Consider the following 10,881-nt stretch of genomic DNA (forward strand, 5'->3'; position numbering starts at 1 on the left):
CTGGGAGCAATTCCGTATCTCCAAAGGCGTTTTCACTTGCTTGCGGTCTCACAGGTGCAGATTTTTCAACTCTGTTTCAGCAAAGTTGCGTCACGTTAGTGACACCCATAATGGCTCCCAGCAAGATACCAGCTCATCCATTTTCTAGTGTTTGATGTCTGGCAAGCTACTTTTAGCACTTCTGCCTCAGTTTGTCATCTGGAAAGTGGAGAAAATAATAGTAACTATTTCACAGGTTTGTTGGGACGATTAACTGAGTTGATCCACATCACCTGGCACGTTGTACGCTCTGGGGAAGAGTAACTTGCTATTCCCACCCTCCCCAATGCAGGAAGATTTGCTCCACTGTCTCCTTGCCCAACCGACCCACATCTCCAGGGACTGCAGAAGGAAGCATTGGGAAGATTCAGGCATGAGTTCAGATTCCTTTGAGGACGTTTCTCACAGGGGTAGGGTCTTTGGAGCTTGTTTTCCACCTCCGTTCTATCGTGTCAGATTAGACGCCCAAAACTAAAGTCTGACTGAGGCTATAGGCAGATTTTTGCATCGCTTATTTTACCAGTCCTATCTGTCTGTTAGGAAAAATTGTATTTCAACGTCTTAATTGTAAATTAGGGAATGATTATTCACATCTCAATGCTTAGTTTTATTTTTTAAAAAAATGTTTAGTGGGCAGGGTTTCTTTAAGTAATTTTTGTTTTTTCTATGGGCATTAATGATTAATGTGCTTTGAAGACATTTTGATTTATGCTTTTTTCCCCCCCAAAACAATGTCTGTTGTAGAAAATGAGATGCTCTCTGTATTAAATGAAAACCTAGTAAGACACTTTTCTAATTAGAAAGTATGTCCCTCCTCTTGTCTCTATCAAAACCCCCAAGCCTCTTTGACACTTCTGTTAATTTTCAGAAGCCACGACTCACTGATCTTTTGAACATGACTACATCACACTGTTATAAGGTAGTTAGAACACAGAAGCAGGGAAAATAAAAAGATAATGTACCAGTAGTCTAGTCAGTAATACAGTGTAGGCCGGACAGTTAAAGGAATCTCTGCAGAATAAGTAGAATCTAGTCCAGAGTGGTTTTTAAGAGGATGCTCTTTTGATTGACTTGCTCTCAGTTTTCTGCATTTGAGCAGAGAGAACCATTTTTCTTGGAAAACCCAGAATTTCGTCTCTGACTGACTCATGGACAGACAGAAATGATGCGATAATGTGCCATATGCACTTTCCCTGTTGCTTCCTGCCAGCTCAGAGCAAGATAATAAAGTCCTCCTAACCTCTGGACTTGCACACTAACTCTGATTTATTGCATGTGTTTGAAGAGCCAATCAATGCCAACTCTAGTAAAACGCCCAGCCCTGGTTTTGGCTGGGGCAGGAGTCAGTGCTTTGTAACTTCCCTGGTAGACGGGGTTGGGGTATCCCTCGGGGTCCAAGAAGACATGTTCTATGCTTCATGTTTCCCTAAGGCCTAGCATGATACCTGGTCTAGAGCAGATGATTAATGAATGTTCACTGGGCCAATTGTAGAAGAATTAAGGAAAAGGAGGGAAAATGTCTTCTTAAGGACATTAGTTGGACAAAGAAGGAGCCCAGCTGTTCTTAAATGTTATCTTTTATTGCTCTGTAACCAAATCAAATGGCATTTTTCAGTGTGTGGCTTGTCCTCTTTGCTATGGGTGAACCTGTTGCATACTTCCAGTTTCCTGACACTCTCTCTCCTTTGGCTTGTGACTGCATTCTCTTCTGACATTCCTCCTACTTCTCTGGCCACTCATTTCTCGTTCTCTCCCTTGTAGAGGGCGATTAAGGTAGCATGCATGAAGTCCACCTTCAGCTATGCCGGAGATGTGCAACATGGCTGCCAGGGCTGATACAACAATAGCTTAAGTTACCCTCAGCCTTCTTTACAGAAGTAGTTCGCGCCAAAAGTGCTAGTTCGCGCCAAAAATGCTAACCCTACATCTGCCATCCGCCCTAGCAACAGCAGTCACCAATCCTAGACCGCCACGAGCCCTTGCTAGCCACTTCCCCTTCTCCTAGAGTATATATGCTCTGCCTCTTCAATAAAGTTTTGCAGCTTTATCAGAAACCTGTCTTGCTGTCGTTCTTCGCGTCTCTTGTCCCATACCATTCCTCCCTCACAGGATTTGGAGCCTCTGTTGATCGTCCCGCGGGCCGGGACACTCCCTTAGCCTCTCTTCACCTGCCTGTTCATTAATCACCTCCTTTGTCACTTTTCATATTGTCTTTCTCTATAGAGACATCTCCCTAGGCTATCTCATTGAACATCTTTGGCTTTAACTACCTCCCATAGGTCTTAGCCATGGAACCTCTCAAATCTATAACTCAAGTTTTTTTTGTTGTTTTTTTTTTAATTTTATTGAGATATATTCACATACAATATAATCATCCAAAGTGTATATTCAGTTGTTCACAGTACCGTTATATAGCTGTGCAATCATAACCACAATTAATTTTTGAACGTTTTCATTACCACAAAAAAAAGAATAAAAATTAAAGTAAAAAGAGCATCCAATACATCCCATCCCCCATCCCTCTCTATTATTCATTTACTTTTTGTCCCCATTTTTCTACTCAACTATCCATACACTGGATAAAGGGAATGTGAGTCACAAGGTTTTCACAATCACCTGGTCACACCTTGTAAGCTATGTACACTTGTCTTCAAGAATCAAGGCTAATGAGTTGCAGTTCAACAGTTTCAGGTATTTCCTTCTAGCTATTCCAATATACTAAAAACTAAAAAGGGACATCTATGCAATGCATAAGAGTTACCTCCAGAATGTTCTCTAGATTCCATTTGAAATCTCTCAGCCACTGCAACTTCATTTTGTTTCATTTCTCTTCTCCCTTTTGGTTCAGAAGGCTTTCTCAATCCCACGATGCCAGGCCCAATCTCATCCCTGGGAGTCGTGTCCCACGTAGGGATGAGGGCAGTGAGTTTACCTGCTGAGTTGGCTTAGAGAGAGAGGCAACATCTGAGCAACAAAAGAGACTCTCTGGGGGTGACTCTTAAGCACAATTATAAGTAGGCTTAGCCTCTCCTTTGCAGCAACAAACTTCATAAGGGCGAGCCCAAAGATCTAGGGCTCAGCCTTCTAAATTGGTAGTCCCCAATGCTTGCAAGAATATCAGTAATTCCTCAGGTGGGGAAGTTTAATATTTCCACATTTTTCCCCAATCCCTCAAGGAGTCTTTGCAAATACATTTTTATGCTCTGCCCAAATTACTCGGTGATGTTTTCAGGCTTAACACTAACCTGTACAAACCAGCCAGGTCTCACTCCCTATTCAAAGTTCCATGTAATTATGGTGTTTGAGTAAACTGACCATACAAGTTAAATTATATAGTTTGCTACAGAAAATACAGCTTTTACACCAAATAAACATCTCTTCCTTTGGTCTCACACTGAAGTTGAAGTTTTAAAACTCCATTCCTGGTATAATCACATAGTTATGCATTCACCACCCCAATCTATATGAGAACATTTCCATTTCTTCTGCAAAGAAAGAGGAAGAGGAGAACAAAGAGTCAAAAAAGAAAAAAAAAAAAGAAAAGAATAAAAATGACAACTAAAAAAATGAAAGAAAAAATAAAATAGAAATAAAATAAAACACAATAAAAAGGTCAGACAACAACATTAATACCAACAATCCCATACCCTTCCCTTATAGCCCCCTCTTACAGACGTTTAGTTTTGGTATATTGCCTTTGTTACAATCAATGGAAGCATATTACAATGTTACTGTTAACTATAGACTCTAGTTTGCATTGACTGTATTTTTCCCCATACCATCCAATTTTCAACAACTTGCAAAGTTGACATTCATTTGGTCTCCATTACGTAAAAACATTCTTATATTTGTACATTTAAACGCAATCATTGACCACTCTAGGTTTCACTAAGTTATACAGTCCCACTGTTTATCTTCTGTCTTTTCTTCTGGTGTCATACATACCCTTAAACTTCCTCTTTCAACCATACTAACACTCATCTTTGTTCAGTGTACTTACAATATTGTGCTACTGTCACACCATATTGTGCTATCCATTTCTGGATCTATACAATCAATCCTCTTGAACATTCTATACTCCTTCAGCATCAAATGCACAATCTCTGTCCTCTTTCTATCTCCTGAGATCTTTGTTTCTACACTCTTCTCCAACCCTATCTCTCCTGTCTTTTTCTATCTGTCTGTATCACTCCCTTTAGTATTTCTTGTAGAGGAGGTCTCCTGTTCATGAACTCTCTCAGTGTGTGTTTATCTGTAAATATTTTAAACTCTCTCTCTCATTTTTAAGGGACAATTTTGCTGGATATAGGGTTCTCGGTTGGCAGTTTTTCTCTTTCAGGATCTTGAATATATCATACCATTGCCTTCTCACCTCTGTGGTTCCTGCTGAGAGATCTGAAGTTAGTCTTATTGAGTTTCCCTTGTATGTGATGGATCGCTTTCCTCTTGCTGCTTTCAAAATTGTCTCTTTGCCTTTGACATTTAAAAATCTGATTAGTAGGTATCTTGGAGTGGGTTTACTTGGATCAATTCTGTTTGGGGTATGCTGTGCTTCTTGGACCTTTAATTTTATGTCTTTCATAAGAATTGGGAATTTTCATTGATTTTTTTCCTCTCTTATTCTTTCCACCCCTTTTCCCTTCTCTTATCCTTCTGGGATACCTATAACATGTATATTCATGTGCTTCGTGTTGTCATTCAGTTCCCTGAGACCCTGCTCATACTTTTCCATTCTTTTCTCTATCTGTTCTTTTGTGTGTAGGATTTCAGATCCTTGTCCTCTAGTTCACTGATCCTTTCTTCTGCCTCTCCAAGTCTGCTGTTGTATGTCTTCATTGTGTTTTTCGTCTCTTCTATTGTGCCTTTTATTTCCATAGTTCTGCCAATTTTTTTTTCAAGTTTATGAATTCTTCCTTATGGTCACCCAGCATCTTCTTTATATCCTTCATCTCTTTTGTCACATTTTCTTTCAACTTGTTGATTTGATTTAGAATAATTGTTTGAACATCTTTAATTAGTTGTTTCAACTCCTGAATCTCAGTTGAGGTGTTAGTTTGTGCCTTCGATTGGGCCATTTCTTCATGTTTCATGGTGTGGCTCATGATTTTTTGCTGTCTAGGTATCTTATTTTCTTGGTTGTTTTCTCTATTTTGCCTAGGGTTTTCTTGTTGGTTGTCTTTGATCTCTATCTTTTATTTGTTTCTCTCCCTGGCCAGTTGTCAGATTGGCTCTGCCTCCCAGTCTTCCCCTCAAAATCAGGTGCCCACAATGGACTGCCACAGGGATGGATGGTAGGCACTGGGCTCCCCAGCAAGTTCACTGTGTGTGGTAATACAAATCTGCTGGCTTCCAGTGGTACTTTGTTTTCCATCAGCCAGCAAGACCTGGGTTTGTTTTAGAGCCCTGCTTTAACAGTTAGATTGTCTGTATTTCTCAGCTAAAACTGGGCTGAGTTTCTGTGAGGGTGTGTAGACCAGCTCCTGTGGTCCTAAGAAAGGATCTGGAACATGTTTTTAAAAGTTTGTCTATTCCCTTGCACTTTCTGGACTGTCCAGCAGATAGAACTGTTCAGTAACTTAATGGTTCTCAGTAGTTGCTTTGCCTCCGAGCACAGGCTGCATCTACACAGGTGAGCTGAAACTGCAGGATTCCTATGCCCTCACTTTGCCAACCACAATCTGGCTCAATGTGGGACTCCATCTGTGGCAAAGTACTCCCTCAGCTGACCCAGTACTCCAGCTGTCTCCAAGGCAAGGAAATGGCCACTAGCTTCTGCTTCCCCCAAGGGTGGGGGAAGGGCTTTCAGACCCAGGGCTGGAAACACAGTCTCTGCCCATGTTTTCTCAGTGTCTTTTTCCCTCACTGACCTGGGCCTTATAATGTCCTCCCCTGTCCCCTGGATCTTCAAACAATGGGTACATCTCACTGCTGTGAGAGATTTTATAGTCTGTGTCCCTGGTGGGAGGGATCCCATCTGCTGATTCTGTGCCTTTCCCACACTGAGACCAAGTGAAGGGGAGAGGAGAGAATTGGTCTGGTCTGAGATGGAAGATTCCTACCTGATATTTCTTCTCTTTCTTCAATTTGGCATTTGCAGCATCTTTCTCCAGTTTATGTCCTCCACCAGAGTTTCAAACAATTCAGAATTGTCCTTTTTTCATTGAATCTCTGGAAAGAAGTTTTCTGTAACTGTTTACATTGCCATATTGATGTTGGCACTCTATTACTCAATTTTATTTAATACTTATTGTGGCCATGCTCTGTGCTGGGTGGCAGGGATGTAACACTGAATAAGAAAGACAAGGTCATGACTCTCACAGAACTTATAGACTGGAGGAAAAACAGACTTCAACAAGTAATTACAATAAATTTGAATGAGAATAGTGATAGAGGAAATACAGGACATTATGGAAGCAGAGAAATTCTTCAAGGAAATGACCCTTAAGCTGTTACCCAACGGATAGGGATTAGTAAAGGAAAGGTGACAAGGCAGGAGTCAGAAAAAGACTAGCACATGGTAAAACCAGAGAAGTGGGTAGGGTCAGATGGTGGAGGGCCCTGGAATCCACAATAGGGGTTTGAACTCTCTCCTAAAGACAATGGGAAGCCTAAGAAGGGATTTTTGCAGGAATGTGACATGATCAGAATTGCCTTAAATGATGGCTCTGATGGTGACTTGGAGCCTGGATTGAGATTTAGCAAAACCAGAGGCAGGAAGACAATGAGAAGGCTGCTGCAGTGGTCAAGGTGAGAGACGAGAACGGTGTCCTGGACTTGGGTAGCAAAGGAGAAGTCGACTGATTATTGAGCCGTCTAGGATAGAACTGATGGAACTGATCATTCGTTGGATGGGTCGGAAGATGTGGAAGATGGAGATTTGAGGATGATTTCCAGGTTTCTGGCTACAACAACCAGTTTAATGATGGTGTCATTACTGTGTTGGTGGGAAAGAATAAAGGATGAATTCACTTTTGAGTATGATAGCAAATACCAATAGTTTCCTGCCAAATAGCCATAGCCCCTCCTCCTTTGTAACATAATCCTGGTTTTGTTCAGGAATCTATTGCTCTCTTCATACGTGTTCTTTTCCATATTCAAGGATGAGTATTAAATGAGCAAAGACAATCATGATTGTCAGTGTGTGTTTCAGGTATGTAAATGTGATATGATTCTGTCCAATGGAATGAGAAGGAAGCCACTGGAGAGTTTCTAGGAAAAGTTTTCTCAAAACAACAGTGAACTTCTGGATGTTTGTTGTTTCAAGCCACAGAGATTTTGGGGGTTGTTTGTTACAGCAACATAGTCTAGCAAAGTTGATTCATACAGATGGCTAAAGCTGCTGCAGTCACCTTATGAGGTATCAGCAATGAGGAGAGTTTGCTAGGAACCAAGCTTATATGCAGAAGTAAAGCAGAAGAATGGAAAGAACCTTAGTTCTTAAGCTGTCTTTGAGTAACTGACTTAACCAACTATAGCACACTAGTAACAATCTGCCTCCCAACCTCTTTGCCTAAAATCAGAAGCTATTTGGTACATTATCTGTCTTCTCAGTGATCAAAGCCCCCAGATTCCTTGCTGCCCACCACTAGGCCCTGAAGCCACATTTTAGGTGACACATTTTAGGTCAGCATTCTATTCCTGGTAGCAATTATTCTATTAGCTTTTTCTAGATGATGTTGCCAGAACAGACAACCCTCCCCCTGGTGTCAACAAATACAGCAGCCCCTCCCTCAACAAATATGGCAGATCAGGGGAAGAGAGTGAACAATATGACAACAGGAACTTAGGATAAAAATAGTTAGATGAAGCTGTATTTGCATAGTCCGTTATATATAAGATAGAGAAAAGCAATTTCCAGAATTGTCAGTGACAAATAATGAAGAGAACCTGGTGGAGATTATGGGGGGTGGGAGTTGGGGAGGGTCTAAAGTCCAAGTCCAGATGTTCAGTGGGTGGTTAGAGATGAGGCCTGGAACTCAGAAGAGAGAGGTAGGCTGGAGCCCTCAATTTGGATGATTGAAGCCATAGGAAAGGATGAGATCACCTAGAGGGAATGACTAGAATAAAGAAAGCAGAGAGCCTAGAACAGAACTCTGAGGAGCTCCAACATTCCAGGGACAGGTGGAAGAAGAGACCAACAGTAGTTGAAGAAAGAATACAGGAGATATAGGGGATAAAACATGGCAGTATGGTATGTTGGAATCCAGGGGAAGAGAGGGTTTTGAGAAGAAAGGATTGGCCAACCCTTATATACAACTGCCTTCAGGACTTGTCTGCTTGGCTGACCCACAGCATCTCACAGTCCAAAAGTGAGTTTACCATCTCTCCCTACAAATCTGCTCTTAAGTCCTCTATCTCATTTAATGATGCCATATCTGTCCAGTACTCTAGTCTCCCCAGCCCCAGGGGAAGGTCCTGATTAGTATAAGTTAATCATGATGGTTCCATTCCCCTTGACAGTATCTGGTTTGGTCATGGGTATGTGACACAATTCTGGCTACAGGGATTTGAGGAGAGGTGTGATGGAGGCTTCTGGGAAAGGTTTTTTTGCTTCTCTTACTGGTACGCTGGAAGAAGCCATCCCTTCTTCCTTTGGACATCGTCATGGAATTTGGCAGCCACAGCCTTCTTACAACCTGAAGGAGAGGTAGCCTGTAGGTACAACTGATACACCTATGATGAAAATGCAAAGTGGAGAACCTTGGCTCTTGATGATGTCTCTGAGTTGCTGAATTAACCAACCCTAGAGCTGCCCTACCTCAGATCTTCTTGCTATGTGAAATAATAAATTGACTATGTTTAATAATTGATTTCATTGCATTTACATCAGTTTGATTCAGGGTTTTCTCTTTCTTGCAGCTGAAAAAAAATTCTTATGGATAAAACGTCTCAACAGTCTTTCACCCTTCCCCTAGACTAGTTAGATTGGAGATTAACCCTAGTTCCTGGGGTGGGCCTTGATTTGTCTAAATCAATCATGATAATCCCATCCCCCATAAGTGTTTAGGAATGCCATCTCAAGTCAGTCAGAACATGGCATTAATCTGGCCATAAGGATTGTTTAAGAAATGGGTGCATGACCCAGTTTGAGCCAATGAGAGTTTACTGCTTCCTTCTGGGAAAGGTGCCTTGCTCTTATGAGAAAGTCAAGGGAAGAGTCTCTCTTTCTTTCTTGCTCTCTTGCTGAATGTAAACAGGAAAGCAGGTGGCTCTGATTGTGCTGGCCATTCTACCCCATGGGAGAAGCTAGTGTGAGAATGAAGTTCACACTGCAGATGGCAAAGCAGAGGAATGGAGACCACCTGGCCGTTGATGACATTGCTGAACCCCTGGTTCAACCAATCCTCTGCACTTCCTATTATATGAGGCAATATATCCCTTATAGCTTAAGCTGGTTTGAGTCAGGTTTCCGTTACTGACAACTGAAAGCAACTTAGATGATGACCCATCCTCCCACATCCTATCAGTTTCCAGGTAATATTGAATTGGTCTCTCAAATATCTCTTGAACTTGCCTCTTCTCCAGTCCTTTTGCCTTAGCCAATCCCATGATTTCTCACCCGGATTCCTGCAAATGCCTCCTATCTCACTAGCCTCCAGCTCATCTCTCTCCTATTCATTCTCCATCTGCTGCCAGAGGGAGCCTTAAAAGATCAAGATATGAATGTACTCCTCTCTGCTTCAAACCCTCTCTCTCCACCTGGTTATCTCCAACTCAATCTTTTAGACTTATTTCAAGCTTCCTATGGGAACCCTTTTATGACACCCCTCAGGCTGTTCTGTCACATCTCTGCCCACCACAGTACCCCATCGAAGAAATCACTGTACCACATTGTGATTTTTCTCTTTTCTGCCTTTTTACTAGGCTGTAGGGTAGACCATATAAGCAGACTCAACAGACACTCAGTTTGTTGAATGAACACACGCCAGAATTAAGTTTCATCTTGCCTGTCACATACTATTATAAGTGGGGAGCTAGCCAAACAATTAATTTGGTGTAATGTCAAGGACAGTGGAATGCAATCCACAAAGCCTGAAATTTTGTTTGATTTCACCACTTAGTAGCTGGGGGTACCTCAAGTAAATGCCTTAGCCTCTACACACCTCAGTTTCACATCTGTAAGAATGGGAACACTGTCATTATGTCCATGGTAACACAACCTACTGGCTATTCTCCTTTGGGAGTAGACCGGGATGGCTATTTTGTCGGGAAACTTTATTCATGGTAAAGATGTAAAAAGGGGAAAAATACTAATGAAATGGGAAGTAAAAAATTAGACACCAAACTCTTTCATAATAAGTTTATTTTCTATAATTTATAGCATAGTGAACAGGATCATTTTCCAAAGACATGGATTAGAAGAGAATAAAAGAGGTTATTATGATCATTAGAGGTGGCTTCAAAAGACCGCCAGGCAGCACTGCAGGCAAGTAAAATACACTATGCAATATGCTCTTTCTTGGGGGAGGTCAAAACACATAAATGTAAGTTTCTCTGTCACCAAAGCAGTTTGGCTTTAGGTGTTTTAACCTCTGTGCAGGTAGGGAGATGGGGGTGGGGTGTGGTGGTGATTGCTCCTCAAAGAGAAAGTTATTTAACACCAACACTGGTCAAAAATGAATTTGCCCAAATCAGTAAGCTTGGGTTTTTCCACCCACATTAATCTGGTTGCTTGCACATGACAACAGCAGCATTTGTTGACAACCGGATTCAAAGGCCTGGGCATTGCAGCTAGCAAGAGAACACAAACAGCTCAAGGCAGGACACTAAAGCCAGTTCAGCAGCTTTAGCTCTATCAGTGATGACTACAAGGGCAGAAGAGTTGCAAGTTGATTTCTTTCA

Source organism: Choloepus didactylus, chromosome 15 (genome assembly GCF_015220235.1).
Source record: "Choloepus didactylus isolate mChoDid1 chromosome 15, mChoDid1.pri, whole genome shotgun sequence".
NCBI classification, from domain to species: Eukaryota; Metazoa; Chordata; class Mammalia; order Pilosa; family Megalonychidae; genus Choloepus; species Choloepus didactylus.